General features: G+C 41.6%; 3 non-coding genes across 3 annotated transcripts; all 3 read left to right on the top strand.

The window, feature by feature from the left end:
• Positions 1–302: 302 nt before the first annotated feature.
• On the top strand, positions 303–374 carry trnaq-cug (transfer RNA glutamine (anticodon CUG)). The gene has a single exon. It is a non-coding gene; the product is annotated as a tRNA-Gln (tRNA).
• A 1,290-nt stretch (positions 375–1,664) lies between these two features.
• On the top strand, positions 1,665–1,736 carry trnae-uuc (transfer RNA glutamic acid (anticodon UUC)). The gene has a single exon. It is a non-coding gene; the product is annotated as a tRNA-Glu (tRNA).
• Positions 1,737–3,664: 1,928 nt separating this feature from the next.
• LOC116675670 (U5 spliceosomal RNA) lies at positions 3,665–3,780 on the top strand. Its single transcript, XR_004328504.1, has one exon. It is a non-coding gene; the product is annotated as a U5 spliceosomal RNA (small nuclear RNA).
• The last annotated feature ends 9,040 nt before the right edge of the window (positions 3,781–12,820 follow it).

Genomic DNA, 12,820 nt, shown 5'->3' on the forward strand with positions numbered 1-12,820 from the left:
AGTCTCCATTGGAGGCGTGGGTTCAAATCCCACTTCTGACAATTAGTGTTTTCATCTGGAACTAATGTCTGAGACATGATATTGGGAATAAAGAACTTAGCAATTCTTTGTATTTAAGCGGAAATGAATGTGCGCAAAAAACTCAATGGTAAGTACAGTATTTTGTGAGCATCTTTATTGTCAACACATGTGAAGTTACCATGTGTTTGTACACAGTAGACATATCTACTGCTGTATTCACTGTCTGTGGCAAGTCCTTTAAAACCTGTTTTTGACTTGCAAACCCTTGCAACACTTCTAAAGGTTCCATGGTGTAATGGTTAGCACTCTGGACTCTGAATCCAGTGATCTGAGTTCAAATCTCAGTGGAACCTGATTTTAAGTTGGATGTCTGCATTAGCTTAAGTTAACTGTAATGTCTTGTTTGTGTTGTAGTATCCATAGAGATTTGTGGTGTAGTATGGAACCATTGTCCTGACTTTTATGTATTATGAAACTTATTGCCACCTGTCTTGCCAGGACTCCCTGGAAGAAGAGTTACTGTAGCTCAGTGGGATTGTACCTGGTTAAATAAAGGTTAAATACAAATAAAAATTAATCTGTAATATGTCCAAACATCCCTGTCTTCATTATTGACATACTGGAAGTCGCCCATGTTTAATTGGATGCTCTCCAGTTATTGTTGTTTGGTAGATTAACATTATATTTTCCTACTTTGGGGACTTTTCATTTCATTTCATTTTCATTTTCTATTCCCTGGTTGTATTTTTCTGTGACTGCATGTGGTTTTAAATCTGTTGGAGTTTCTTCAGACTAAAGCAAAGACACTGATGATGTCATCCAAAGGAATCATAAAGGATAGCAACCTGTTTCCAGAGGACACTAAAGAATGACGGAGCAGCAGGAAACAGAGCAGCTCAAATAGCAAACAGCTGATTTATTCATCTGACTCGTAGAATAACGCCAATGATTGACTTGACTTGTCTGGGAATGTGGAACAGCTCCATGCTAACTACCTGAAATAAAACAAGGCCATGTGCTGATTATTGGGGACTTGATTTGATGGATTTATTCTTCCTGTTGTGTCTCTGTTTAAACTCCTAATTTAAAGGTAAAGTCAGCGTCCACTAAAGGTTATTTTGTTGCTGCTGACAGACTCAGATTATTATTCTAAGTGTGTGACAACATTATGGGATGGATCCCTACAGAGATAGACCTTTTAGTTAATAGGAACATCCTTTTAGTTTAGATCCTTAAGTTTCCAACCAGACCAGAGTGGTGGTTGGAGGAACAGTGGAAAGATGAACCATGACGGCTTTTCATATATATATTTACTTTTTCAATTGACTATAGTTGTGTTTGTTATTAACAGAAATCAACCTGTCAACATTTCTATTCGTCATAAAGTTCCAACGTTAAGTTTTTCACCGCCAGTTCTAAATGGAGCTGAACACGGAGGAGGATTCCTCCCTAACGGCCACTCTGCTCTGCTCCGTGCCCCCGCTGTCCGGTAATAGTTAAAGCAGATAAAAACCTAAAGAACACTCAAAAGCTTCAATATAAAACTTACTTAAGAAGCTTTTTCATTCACGTTCAAGAGAAGGCCTGTTTCAAGCCACACTATGACTTGATTCATGAAATCCCTGTTATTAATATGTAGTCAGTCCCATATGGTCTAGCGGTTAGGATACCTGGTTTTCACCCAGGTGGCCCGGGTTCAACTCCCGGTATGGGACTAGGTATTTAGCCGGTGAAGGTCTGCAGAAAGATCTGTACAATCTCTAACATTGGCCTGTATTAAATCAGAAATGTAATTAGGTATTCTAAGAAATATGTGTTTTCTCTTGCAAATGTTTTGTTCCAATAACATTAACAAGCATACCTTTAGTTACGTTCCTTGTGTTTGTCACGATTTGGGAAAGTGATACTTGTAGGTAGTGTGCCCGAGCGGTCTAAGGCGCTGGATTAAGGCTCCAGTCTCTCTGGAGGCGTGGGTTTAAATCCCACCACTGCCAACTGATGAAAATGTTACATACATTTGTACACTCCTACGCCGCCCTCCCAAATGACACCTACCCTAACATAAAAAAACACGCAATGGATATGTGCACACTTTTTGGCAGCACGTATATCTGCGAGCAAAACCTTTTCTCGCATGAAACTCTTTAAAACTCCGAGATCAAGATTGTGTTTGAGACTGGCCGTGACTAGAATGGAACCGGACATTCATCCCAACCCAGTTTGATAAAATATTAGATCTCTGTTATGGTAGAAATAAGGGAGCATATCAAGCTGCCTCCACGAGGATGTACAGACATAGGAAGTGCATTAAGATTTGCCCGTGTCTGGTATTACTAATTCAACTGAATAGGTTTTTTTACATTTGAATCCTGCAGACACCGGAAGCCATTATTTACCGGTGCCAGCAAACCAATGACACATCACAGCATACCAAATTGCAGATGTGCCTACATGAACACTATTGTGTTATCTCATTGGTACTGGAATCCACCCGTCTCCACCAATGTATCTCTTAGCGTTTATTTTCAGTCTCAATGCCCAGATGTGTTACAAGATTTGCTGTGAACATTTTATTGTCCAGCAGAAAGGCAACAGGTGTGTTACTTTTCGACTACGCTACCATAGCAGTGCAAGCATTTTGCCCAGGTTTGACTTCCAGCCACTGCCGTTGCATTTACAGGTTTTGAAGCCATATACAACATTAACATTATATGTTTTACCCAGGTTTCTTCTTTTATTCAGTGATATTTCAATTTCCTTTCGGGAGTCATCCCAAAAGGATTAATAAAGATAAGTCTAAGTCTATCTCAGAAAAAAGGAAAAAAAAAATCTGAAATTCTTCAGGGGATGGAGCTCAGTGGTAGAGCTCATGCTTTACATGTATGAGGACCTGGCATCTCCAGCAGGTATTATGGTAGAGTCTTTAAAAGAGCTGCAAAAGATATTCCCTCCTGTGGTAATCTGACTGGTAGGGTTATAGAACGTAGAGGTAGACTAAGACCTCCTGTGACACAAACTAAGCAGTATGCTCTCTCTTTTATACCTCAGACTATCAGAAAGCACAACAAGCACTGTAGTGTAGTAATTGTATTACGCTCCAGTTTTTATGGGTGTTACGGCAGGTATGAGCACACAAGATTGAATTTTTATGGTTGAAATAAACTTAAAGCATTAAGTTTACTCTTCACCAGGTGGAGACATTAAATGTTAACAGACTTGATACTGATACAAATTATAGGAATTAGCAGAGGATGGTTTCGATCCATCGACTTCTGGGTTATGGGCCCAGCACGCTTCCGCTGCGCCACTCTGCTCTGCTGGACAATCTGTAATTCACATTTTGAGGGAAGGACCAAGGTTCCAACAGTTTACGGGTTGTAAAGACTTAGACTTCTCTTTATTGTTAAACATTTGGTAGACCTTGCAACTATATTTTATGTGAACTCAACCATTGATTGTTCACAAGACTTGTGATTGGCTGGCGTTTTTAAAAAAGGGCATCGTGAGTACAGATACAAACATCAGTAAGGAGTCTACCAAGTTGCCTCTTATCATTTTAGTTTGGACACCCAGTGAGGCTTACCGCGATGGTTTGGACTGGGTCCACTAGGGTTTTCGGCTGCTCTCGATCAGACGGCTGTACTCACTCTGGTTTCTCTCCATAATGCCAAGTCTTTCGCCTTTTACTAAAGACTTCCTTGGAGGGGAACGCCGATGAGTTGAAACTATTTTTGGTGAGCTTTGCTGTTTGGCCGAGCCTTTTGTACTTCTTTGAACTATCCTTAACAAGACTCAGAGTCTTAACAGCAGCTAAATAATAGAAGCAAGACGATTTTCATGGGCCGTGGACAGCGACTGAGACAACAGGACTCCCCCTGACTGTGACCAGGACCGATCAAAAAATTTCATTGGGAAGGGTGTGGGAAACAAATTGGCCAGACACAGTAAGGAAAGTTAGTCAGAGAGTAGGGTACTGGAGACTTATGGCGTTTTTCCACTGCTGGTAACGGCTCGCCTCGGCTCGGCCCATTCTATGTCCGTTTTCCATTGCAGATTGAGCAAAGCCTCAGCGTGGCTGGTCACCATAGCAACGCGTGATGACGTAATTTTCAGCGCGACTCACAATAGCACGTTGTATACTCGCCGCAGCCAAAAGAAATGTTTTGTTTCAAAAGAAGCTGAAGGAAGCAACAAAAATCACCGCTAAAAAAAACGGGAGTTTGGGAATTCCGACGGAGTTCAGACGTCGACATAAAAGGGTAAGTTAAGTTTCCTGGTAACGTTAGCTAACATTTGCATGTGTTCAGCGTCGCAGTCAGTATTTACTATACGCTATATAAAGTACATGAACTTTAGCAACCATGATTACACACCAAAATATGTTTGCTGTGTACTGTTTGTGTTCCTGAGCATTCACGCTTTGCAAAATCGCCGCCGCAGACCGTCTGGTGGGCGATGTCCGACCGGTGAGATCTCTGGTTCTGACCTGCTGGACTTCTATAATCTTTATGAGAGTCACGGAGAGGCTTATGACAACGAGTGGGATGTATCTGGGCCAGCAGAGCCAGGGGGGACACTGTCACAGGGTGCAGAGGAAGAAGACCAGGAAGTTTGGGAGGGTTTTATGCGCTACTTGAAAAGCTAAATAAAAACTTTTGTTATATATATTGTCTTGTTTTTTTAAAGTAACAGTGTGCAATATTGGAAACGACATGAAGCCGCTAGTAGCCCGAACAGTTGATGATGGATGACTGTGGATGACCTGTAATTTTCTAATGTTAAACTCAGATAAAACTGAAGTTATTGCTCTCGGACCCAAGCACCTCCGTGACGCACTATCCACAGATATAGTTACTCTGGATGGCATCACCCTGGCCTCCAGCACCACTGTGAAGAATCTTGGAGTCATCTTTGATCAGGACTTGTCCTTTAATTCCCACTTAAAGCAAATTTCAAGGATCGCCTTTTTTCACCTACGTAATATTGCAAAAATCAGGAATATCCTGTCTAAAAATGATGCAGAAAAATTAGTCCATGCATTTGTTACTTCTAGGTTGGATTACTGCAATTCTTTATTATCAGGCTGCTCGGAAAAGTCCATAAGAACTCTTCAGCTGATCCAGAATGCTGCGGCACGTGTTCTGACGGGAACCAGGAAAAGAGATCACGTTTCTCCTGTTTTAGCTTCTCTGCATTGGCTTCCTGTAAAATTTAGAATAGAATTTAAAATCCTTCTTCTCACCTACAAAGCTCTTCATGGTCAGGCTCCATCTTATCTTAAAGAGCTAATAGTACCTTACAACCCTGCGAGAGCACTACGCTCCCAGAATGCAGGGTTACTTGTGGTTCCTAGAGTCTCTACAGAGGATGTGGGAAAAGGCAAGTCAAGAACAGGTTTTCCAAAAGTAGAATGGGAGCCAGAGCGTTCCTCTCCTGTGGAACCAGGTTCCAGTTTGGGTCCGGGAGGCAGACACCGTCTCCACATTTAAGAGTAGGCTTAAGACTTTCCTTTTTGATAAAGCTTATAGTTAGGGCATAGAATCGAATATTGTTAGGGAGTAGTAGTTAGTCACATAGTTTTCAGATTTATCTATCATATAATATAACTAAAGGGAGACTTGGCATACAGCCCGATCCGGTTGGGGAGAGTTTCTAGCCCGACCGGGCTGGAGCTCTCTTTACCTTGTCTCTCTTGGTTTTGTTGTAGTAATAGTTTTAGACAGCTTGGGACTTATTTTGATACACTAGTTAGGGCATAGAATCGAATATTGTTAGGGAGTAGTAGTTAGTCACATAGTTTTCAGATTTATCTATCATATAATCAAGAATATATTAGAACTAAAGGGAGACTTGGCATACAGCCCGATCCGGTTGGGGAGAGTTCTAGCCCGGCCGGGCTGGAGCTCTCTTTACCTCGGCTCTCTTGGTTTTGTTGTAATAGTTTTAGACAGCTGGGGACTTATTTTGATACACTAGTTAGGGCATAGAATCGAATATTGTTAGGGAGTAGTAGTTAGTCACATAGTTTTCAGATTTATCTATCATATAATCAAGAATATAATAGAACTAAAGGGAGACTTGGCATACAGCCCGATCCGGTTGGGGAGAGTTCTAGCCCGGCCGGGCTGGAGCTCTCTTTACCTTGTCTCTCTTGGTTTTGCTGTAATAATTTTAGACAGCTGGGGACTTATTTTGATACACTGAGCTCCTCTCTCCTCTATCTTTCCATCTTTTCATTTATGTGCATCCATGTCCCAGAAATGCTTGTTACAAACCTACCTCTGGGGAGTCATTCCCCGGAGTCCTTATGTTCTTTTTTTCCCCAGCATGTTCCCTTGGATCAGAGAGGCTCCAAAATCAGGGTAGCAGCTGTCGCCTTGGTCCCGCTCTGTAGCTGACGCTGACAAAATGTTTATCGTTGCCATGACAACACCAGAAGTTAATATTCGCAATCTTACGATTGCTAGGAAGTTTCAGTTCTACATATTATTGTAAAACATTGTTCACTGAATTTCGGGTTCTTTATGAGTAAAGTGAGTTGTATTTTGCCCCTTTTGTATGTTCAGTACGAACAAGTTTTATTTTGGTAAGCTACAAGATACAGGACCGGAAGTTGGCGGACGGTAGCGCGAACGGAGAAGAGAAAAATTGAGACTGTGAATAGCGAACTGTTAAGCTCCTGTTTCTTGTTAATTCTACTGCTGGTCTACCAGGCAAACACATTTTCACGGTGTTCCATCATACTTCTATAAGTACTTTTGTACTTCAGGCTCCAGAGTGCAGTCCTGCTTCATATCCTGCTGTGTACTTCAGGCTCCAGAGTGCAGTCCTGCTTCATATCCTGCTGTGTACTTCAGGCTCCAGAGTGCAGTCCTGCTTCATATCCTGCTGTGTACTTCAGGCTCCAGAGTGCAGTTTGGCTACATATCCTGCGTACGTCAGGCTCCAGAGTGCAGTCCTGCTTCATATCCTGCTGTGTACTTCAGGCTTCAGAATGCAGTCCTGCTTCATATCCTGCTGTGTACTTCAGGCTCCAGAGTGCAGTCCTGCTTCATATCCTGCTGTGTACTTTAGGCTCCAGAGTGCAGTCCTGCTTCATATCCTGCTGTGTACTTCAGGCTTCAGAGTGCAGTCCTGCTTCATATCCTGCTGTGTACTTCAGGCTTCAGAGTGCAGTCCTGCTTCATATCCTGCTGTGTACTTCAGGCTTCAGTATTCAGGTCAGACTGTGAAATACTAAAATTCCACCTCTGGTAATTGATGGACAGTTCCACAACAAAGTTGTAAAGAATTAATGCTTGAAAATGTTAAAGGTTATCAGAACAGTAGGTGAGTATTGATAAAGACACCAAAGTCTTGGTACAGTCAGAACTTTATTTTGTCCTTTAAATAACACATTTCAGAGTGTCAAGAGTATTGACTATACGTTTAAATATTATTGTAAATTAAGCTGAGCAAATTGCTTCATGCCAACCATAGCATTCATGTGTTAGTAAGTTAATTTGTCTTCCACCTAAGGTGTCAGTTGTTACTGAAAGGCAAAAAACAAAGAAAGATGTCAAATCAGAGTGAATCTTCGTCTCAATATGATGACGTAGCTCAAAAGAATGATTCCCCTTCAGAAGATCACACAGTCTTAAACTCTACTAATGTAATAGAGAAGGAGAAGTTAGAAGGAAGTGAAACGAGAAAATCCACTCGTGAGAAACACTTATCAGCTAAGATGCTGGACCTGAAAGAGCAAGAATTAGCTCAAAGAGAAAGAAAATTCAAGTCAGCATATGATAAATGGAAAACTCAAGTTAGGGATGCACGTACAAAATTAAAGTGATTTGTGTAACATGATGGATGTGATTGAGAAACTTGAGTCTGAACTTAAAGAGTTATATGACAGATTAAGACTCCAGACAGCACCAGACCAAGACATTTGGAGGAAAATGGATGCATGTGTAGCTGTGACTGCAGACCTATTGGGACTAATGAGAGTACGACTGACCAAAGAAGGTGGAGAGTTTGACACTGAGGCAGAAAAATCAAGGTTACGTCTGCTGCTTGACCGTGAATACGCTAAGTCCACATATGGTTCCATAGATTCCAGAGTCAGCGCACAAAGCCAACACTCCAGCCATCTTTCAGAATCACCAAGTATGGCAGCTAAAAGAGCAGAAACAGCTGCAGTGCTGGCTGCTAAGAAAGCAAAAATTAATAGGGAAGCGGCCATTGACGCACAGCGCCAACAATTGAAACAGCTTGAAAATCAAAGAGACATTGAGATCATCGAAGCAAAGCTTAGAGTGTATACTGAGGAAGAGTCAAAGGTAAAGACGGAGAAACATAGTCCTGCGTGCAGTCAAGTGGAAAATCCTGGTTCACTTACGCATCATTCAAGAGGTAAAAAGGAGCAAGTCTCAACTAATGAAGCGTCTCTAGTGCAAACGGTACAGGAGGCGATGGCACTCTCTCGACTTCCAGTGCCAGAACCCACGGTGTTTTCTGGTGACCCCCTGAAATTCCCAGAGTGGAGCACAAGCTTTTTTTTTTTTTTTTTAAGTTATTTTTTCTGTTTTTTTTCCCTTTATTAGATAGATTGCCAGACAGAGTGAAAGGGGGAGAGAGAGAGGGGGGGTGACATGCACCAAAGGGGCCACAGGCTAGATTCGAACCCGGGCCCGCTGCGTCGAGGAGCAAGCCTCTGCACATGGGCACCCGCTCAACCCACTGAGCTATCTGGGTGCCCAGGAGCACAAGCTTTAAAGCTCTCATAGAGAGACGATGCACAAATCCAGCAGATAGGTTGCTTTACCTACAAAAGTACATTGGTGGAGAGGCAAAGTCTGCTCTAGAGGGCAGCTTCTACAGGAAGGATGAAGAGGCCTATCAACAAGCATGGGAGAAGCTGAATGACAGATATGGTCACTCTTTTGTGGTTCAACGTGCTTTCAGAGAGAAGCTTAACAGGTGGCCAAAAATTGGTGGAAAAGAGTATATGTCCAAGGGCCTCTTTCACCTTACTGGTTATTGTTGCCACACAAGCCTCAAACTCTGAGAAGCGGACTGTAATCATCTTGGTGGTGTCTAGCTTTCCATTCAGGACTTCAGCAATTAAGACATTCCTGAATATTGATGGGAACAAATAATACACAAAATTGCAGTTCCTGTGATTTGGATAGTGCACTTGGCAATATTTATATTAATTGTTGAACCCTAATATACAGTGACAACAATAAGCACGAAATGCAGAGCTGGTCATCAAGTTCCTGGATAAAAAAGCTTAATTTAGCTGATAAGTTGCAGGTGCAGCAGGAACAGATGGTAAATATGCAGGATAAAGAATACCAGTAAACAGAGCTGGACACACCTTCTCAAATTATGTAGCAAAAGAAAGTAGTAACAGTAGTGACAGATGTCTTAGCGAGATGTTTTTTTTCTTTTTCTTTTTTAAACTTACCTCACAAAGGTTTTGGTGGTGCTCCTTGGCATTGGACAGGAGGAGGCTGTGGCAGTGCTAGGTGGGCGGTGGAAAGAAAAGCGGGCCGCCTGGCCTGAGGGATGTGCCCCTGCAGATTTTTCCACAGTGGTGCCGTCGCCATGCACTTCATAATGACCTCTGGCGATGAGGTCAAAGCAGTTGAAGTCACCATCAGGTTGGGGAGAAGCAATAAAGTGTGTATAGTCCAGCCAACCAAATTTGCTTTTTGTGCTTTTATTACAAAATAATATATGTATTCACATTGTAGTCACCAACATTTTCATTAGTAACTGTTTAATAACATATTCTCAGTGATTGCTACGAAAGCTAAAGTAAAATATAACGTTACATCTAAAGCAGAGAACATCTTTTAGTTTTTAATCCGAGACGAGTGTTGCATGACAATTAATGTTAAATGAAGTAAAATAAAAAACATCACACTAGAACCCGTTCGAACACACCAATAACACACAACATCTAGCTAGATGTGCGCGCCCACGAGTATTTAAACACCATAACGTTATATTATGTCGCTTTATATAGAATACATACCTGAAAAATAACCGATATCTTCTCTGTGGTCATGTCTTCAGGCTTCAGAGTAACCCTCTTACTTCCACAAAAAAGCACAAAAATGTCCATTTCTGTTGCAAAGTTGCTACCTGCTAACGCTAGCTACAACATAAGCTGCTCCTGGTCGTGTCGGTGTCGTTGTCCCACGAGTTAAGGTCACATCCGGGTCATGCATCTTGCGTCAAATAAAAAATAAAATTGGATGAAACGGAGTGAAACGCTCGTTATCTGTTTTTCCATTTTCCATTTGAGCACAACATTGTAAATTGTTATTTCGTTTTGGTTTTGGAAACGAATATTGAGGAAACAAGCCATTTATTTGTTTTTGAGTTTTGGTTTTATTTTTAAAAAAGAATGAACGAATGGTACACGGATTCAACTGTATGTCAATGGTCAAGCTTGTTGCTGTGACCAAGAATTCACCAGCAAAACAACTTATACAACATCTGTTCCCAAATTTTCTTGGATGCCAAAAATTTGAATTCAAAGTCAGAATCCAATTGACATGTAAGAACAATACAATGCACGTCCAGCTTCTACATTTCCGCATGAGTCAGCTTCCCCAATTTCTGAGTAACAGGAAAATAGCCTGATAAGCATACATGTGCAGCTCAACCTCAAAAAGCCATAATGCAAATGATTGTGGCTTAACGATCGAGCTCCCGCTCAAAGAAACGCAGACAGGATCAGTCTCTGTGGCGCAATAGGTCAGCGGAGTCGGCTGTTAACCGAAAGGATGGTGGTTCAAGTCCACCCAGGGAAGTTTGATGCTTAAATAACCTGGAGTGAGCCAACTCTGGGATTTAGCCCAAAGATAACCCAAGTGGCCTTATTCTGCAAACACTTGTGGTAGCTACCTTGCAGAAACTAACTCAAACACCTCATCATTCCAGTCCAAAGTTAACTTGTTGCAGCTTGGGCATTGTATGGAGTGTAAGAGTGCTACACTAAGGTTTCTGCCTGCTCTACAGCAGACTCGCAGTATGAATCCAAGAAAACCGCTTTGTTAAGGACATGGGCCAATTGCTTGGAACAGTTTTAATAAACTACTTTCATTATCCATGAAAATATTTCAACATTTTCAAATTTGATTTTCTTTTTTTTAATGAATTGAGACATTTGTTATTGCAAAAGAAACTAAATGAAGTAACGCAATTAATTTATAATGCAGATTACAGATGTTTCGAAATTCCGGAAGCAGTGGACCAGTCGTCGTCGTCGACGAAGGAGCAGAGCAAGGCGACAAATTAATTTTAAAGTATCACTTCTGAAGCATTCCATTCAGAGGATCACTTCACGTATGGGCAAGTCTATCCTGTTAGCATGGCATTTTAGTCTGTATTGTTTAGGTTTACCCTTTATGCGTGGGTTCTTCACTTCATCTACCCACTGTATGTGTTACTTACATAAGTGATTACCGCATCACGGAACTCATTTGATATTAGAGTTCACTTTGTCATTGCACGTCACTACGTACAAGGCAAGAACCTGCAGATATTACTGACATGTATTTAGCAGCTTGGAATGAATGTGCTATTGACAAAGGTAATACTTTTGTTTGATGCTTTGTCAGATGCCACTGAACCTCGCCGGGTCGTTGTACCCCTGGCTTTACAGGAAGAAGAATTTCTTCAAGTCCTGAGTGACACGTTTCCAGATTTGCACACAAGAGTTCGAGTTGTGCAGAGTCAATGGCCAAAGAATGGTCCTGCCTCTGAACCTGAACACTAAGTGCCCAGGGAAATCCATCTCAATAATGCCTTGCGTTGGTTTAACTTATATATTCGTCCACAGGTATGCAAATGTGTGTGAGGATTTTCGGTACCATATTTAAGGTTACCATGTACCTGTAACACCATGTACAGATTTAGGCAGAAATTTCTTTCGGATCAGGTGGATCTGGATATTGTACAGTCAAAACAGTATTTAGTCAGCTACGGATTGTGCAAGTTGTCCTACTTAGAAAGGAGAAGTCTGTAATGTTCATCATAGGTATACCTGTACAGCTCTTTGGTCTTGGCAATGGTTTTTGTTTGGAGTCTGACTGTTTGAGGTTGTGGACAGGTGTTTATTTATACAGATAACGAGTTCAAACAGGTGCCATTAATACAGGTAAGAAGTGGAGGACATAACAGCTTCTTAAAGAAGAAGTTACAGGTCTGAGAGACCGAAATCTTGCTTGTTTGTGGGTGACCAAATACTTATTTTCCACCATGATTTACAAATAAATTCTTTAAAAATCCTACAATGTGATTTCCTGGATTTTTTTTTTCTCTTTCAATTTTTTCGTCCAGGCTGCAGGACTACCCGTCCAGCCTACAGCCACCACTTTTAGGCAGGCCACAGGACTTCCCGTCCAAGCTTCAGCCGCCACTTTCAGGCAGGACGCTGGACCGCCCGTCCAAGCTTCAGCTGCCACTTTCAGGCAGGACGCTGGACCGCCTGTCCAAGCTTCAGCCGCCACTGGTAGCGGTAATCATGACGATATGAGGTTTGTTTGTCTGTTAGTTTGTTTAAATATTCATGACCACTAGACATTTTTGAGAATAAGCTTTGAATGTAAATCTACAGTTTGTGTGCTGTTTGCTGACCCCAATATTTGAACTGCCTTTCCTTTCAATCATCATATTTTGTCTTCTGTTGGACATAGGGAAGACTTCTACATGGACCCCTCTGATTCAGAAGTTGAATCTCTCTCTGTTCTCTAGTCTCCCCAGTCAGGTGCAAAAGCCCAATGTATGCAAACATAGAATTTCT

Source organism: Etheostoma spectabile, unplaced genomic scaffold (assembly GCF_008692095.1).
Source record: "Etheostoma spectabile isolate EspeVRDwgs_2016 unplaced genomic scaffold, UIUC_Espe_1.0 scaffold00002117, whole genome shotgun sequence".
Classification (NCBI taxonomy): Eukaryota; Metazoa; Chordata; class Actinopteri; order Perciformes; family Percidae; genus Etheostoma; species Etheostoma spectabile.